This window comes from Belonocnema kinseyi, chromosome 4, assembly GCF_010883055.1.
Source record: "Belonocnema kinseyi isolate 2016_QV_RU_SX_M_011 chromosome 4, B_treatae_v1, whole genome shotgun sequence".
Lineage (NCBI taxonomy): Eukaryota > Metazoa > Arthropoda > Insecta > Hymenoptera > Cynipidae > Belonocnema > Belonocnema kinseyi.
The window spans coordinates 68,031,391-68,035,137 of NC_046660.1; the positions used below are offsets into that span (position 1 = coordinate 68,031,391).

At 26.4% G+C, this 3,747-nt stretch overlaps 2 protein-coding genes across 4 annotated transcripts in view; one reads left to right on the plus strand and one right to left on the minus strand.

Moving 5' to 3' along the window:
• Positions 1-3,747, minus strand: part of LOC117171258 (hemicentin-1-like) — a 109,745-nt gene that overhangs the window by 52,047 nt on the left and 53,951 nt on the right. The window lies entirely within an intron of this gene.
• The window catches only part of LOC117171259, a 29,078-nt gene that overhangs the window by 7,688 nt on the left and 17,643 nt on the right, over positions 1-3,747 (plus strand). The gene's annotated exons all lie outside the window — the stretch shown is intronic.

Sequence of the window (3,747 nt, forward strand, 5' to 3'; positions counted from 1 at the left end):
AAGGCGCGAAATATGAAAATACTCCTGTATAATGGCTTCTTCTCTGCTGTTGTGCAATTCGGGCAGCATTCAACTAGCCATGTATGTAAGCCCCAGCGTGTGCACCCTGTATAATACATATAATATTCTGTATTAACGGTATGTTGATGAAATCCTAGCAATTGATCCTACTGAAATAATAGATGAATTGCTTAACACTTTCAACAATATGGAAAATTTAATTAAATTCACCATTAAAAAAGAAGTTAATAATTCTATTGCTCGTCTACATTTATTAATTATCAAAAATCCAGAAGGTAATTTAACAACAAATTAGTATGAAAAACCTTCTTGATGAATTTCAGGACGTTATTTTAATTACAATTCTCATAATTTATTTTCTCAAAAAGTAGGTTTAATTAAAGGTCTTATTGATAAATGTGTTACATTAAGTGATATTACATTCCGTAAGGAAAATTTAGATCAACTAAGAATTACTCTATTGCAAAATAATTGTAAATTGGGCAATCAAAATGCTGGTTTGTCACAACATGCATGGGAATCTGATCATTATTTTGATTTTGAGATTAAAAATATCAAAATTTTAGCCCGAGAAAACAATAGTCAAAAGAGAAGAATCTTAGAGTCCATTTTCATAAATCAAAAAAAAATTTCAAAAAATCCTATCAATTTAAAAATTGAAATGTTAAATATAAATAAAATTTATCAAACCATTTTATAAAAATGTTATTTCAATTTTTAAATTCAATTTACTTTGGCGCAATTTTGATTTGGGTCTTCATTTAATATCCGCCTTCATGAATTACTCATGGAAAATTGACTTTATTTCCAATGTATTCGTTAATCCATGTTTATCCTTTAAAATAAAAACATCTTATTTTTTTGTTCTTTTTAAAATGTCGTAAATTACTGTATTTGAGCCTTTAAAATTTAAGGTATAAATAGTCATGTTTTGGAAATGAAATTTATCAAATAATGGTTTCATAAATTTTGAACCTAAATAATAAAAAAAAATTCTAATGCCTTGTCCGATGAGAATGTAATAACTAATTTTGGTTCACTCCAAAATTATGTTCTAGTATAAAATAAAAATGATTGAAATGTCTTAGATAAATTAATTAACATCACTACAGGTAAATAAAAAAACGTGTAAAATCTTCTTCATTACACAAAATTGTATGTTAGTTTTTTACACCTCTGAAAATTTTTAAACCTCGGTTATGTATTACCTTCAAGAAGGCCTGCTACAAGGTTGAAACGTTCGTTGTTGGTTTTTTAAGAACTTGACAACTGAATCCATTATTATTATTTTTTATTGGACCGATTGACCAAAATAATAAATTCTCTGATAAATTAACTTTATTAAAAAATTGAATCGTGAAATTCTCAGTTCAAAGAATTAATATTTTCAACTGAAAAATTAAAAAAAAAATTAAATAAATTTTTAAGCAAGAAACTGAACTTTCAATTAAAATGATGGATCTTCAATAAAAATGGAATACTTAAACTTTCAGTCAAGAAAATTAATTTTTAACAAAACAAAAATAATTTTCTACTAAAATTTATGAATCTTCAACTAAAAAGATTAATTTTCTACCAATAGAGTCGAATTTTCGATTAAAAAGGTATATTTTACATTTTAAAGCAGAGGCGAAATAGTAAATTTTCAGTAAAAAAAATCATTTTCAAACGGTAAGAACGAACCTTTAACGAAGTAGTTAAATTAAAAAAATATATAAATAAAAAAAATTAAGAAAAATTCTACTAAAATGATTCATTTTAAAAAAAGATGAATTTTTAACCCAATACATGATTTATCAACTAAAAAGATGAATTTTCAACCAAAAAAGACGAATTTGAACGAATATTATGAATTTTTCTACAAAAAAATTAAATTTTAACCAAATGGTTGAACTTTTAACGAAAAAAATGTTTACCAAAAAAGACGAATCTTTAAGAAAATGTACGAGTTTTCAACCAGAAAGAAAGATTTTCTACCCAAAAAGGTACATTTTCAATTAAAATGATAAATCTTTACCCCAAAACCGGAATTTTTAACCAAATAGTTCAACTCCCAACAAAAAAAGTGGAATTAAATCAAAGAGATTAATTTCCTGGAAAAAATTCGAATCTTCAACAAAAAAAATATATTTTTAACCGGAAAGATTAATTTTCAACGAAAATTATAAATCTTTCCACCAAAAAATTAATTTTTAACCAAATAGTTGAATTTCGAACCATAAAGATGAAATAAATAAATTTTCAGTCACAGAAATAAATTTTTAAGGAAAAATAATGAATCTTTCATCGTACAAAATTAATTTTTAACTAAAATTTTGAATCTCTTAACTAGAAAGTTGGATTTTTAACCAAAAAGATGAATTTTCAGCCAAGGAGATTAATTTTCTACCAAAAAGGACGAAATTTCTACCAAACAAAGACGAAATTTCAACGAAAAAGATGAATTTTTAATCAAATAGTTGAATTTTGAACTAAAAAAAGATGAAGTATAAACCAAAATTTGAATATGTTAATTTGTTAAGAAATAAAAAAATAATTTTCATACAAAAAATGAATTTTCCACGGAACAGTTAAATTTTCAAACAAAGAAATACAGTTGCAATGAAGAATATTAACCTTAGCTCGTAAACGTGCACTTGCACGGCCCTGTCACCTTAGCCAGACCCCCCCCCCCCCCCCCCCCCCCCCCCTTAATGTAGTTTTTTGCTATTCTGTGACTGCTACTAATTTTTTAAATTTAAAATAAATTTGAAACAAATAATTTAGAGAATTCTTTGAACTAACTGTCCAAGAATGTATACGGAGATCAGTCACTCGAAATAATGAATTGGCTCTTTGGACGAACCCTTTTTCGCTTGGAGTTAAAAAGACCCCAGTATGCCAGGTATGTTACTCGGTGAGAAGTGTACCATCGAAGGGTTAATGTTTCATCAAAAAGAAGCATTTTGAAGTAAATATGTAAATGAGTTTTCAACAAAATAGTTGGATTTTCAAAAAATAAATTTTGAATCAAACATAAAGTACTTAAACATTCAGTTTAAAAAATGTTTTCAAACAAACAAGAAAAATTGTCAACAAAATAAATCAATTCCCAACCAAAGAAATACATTTTAAACAAAAATGACGAATATTTGAATCAACAAAATGAATTTTCAACCACGAACATTAATTTTCTAGAAAAAAATGAACCTTGGACCAAATACATCAATTTTTAACCAAATAGTTAAATTTTCAATTGAAAGAATTAATTTTTAACCAAAAAATTAATTTTTAAGAAAACAGTTTAATTTTCAAGCAAAAAATTATTCTTTTCCTAAAAATATAAATTATTCTTTAAAATTGTAAATTTATTGTTAAATTTGGTTTGAAAATCACGCGATTTTCATCATTTCTGCTTCCGGTTTAATCGTAGCCAATCAAAACAGTGGGAAGTTTTGTGTCACAACTCTATCTAGAGGATCTCTAATTCGACTGTTTGAAGTCAACGATTCAAAACTTAACATAAACGACCGTGAAATTAGTACATACAATGTATTTTAAAATGGCATTTTCATTTGGTAATAAACTTCCATTACTGTATTGGAAGTTCACAATACAGATTTTTTACATTATACCTGTCAATTGAGGAGTTCTGGACAAGAAGGCGACAGGCGCTCGAGAACGAGTAAAAGAATTGTCCAGGCTGTGACGTCAGGTATCAAAAGTGAAATTCGAAATTTGAAAAAA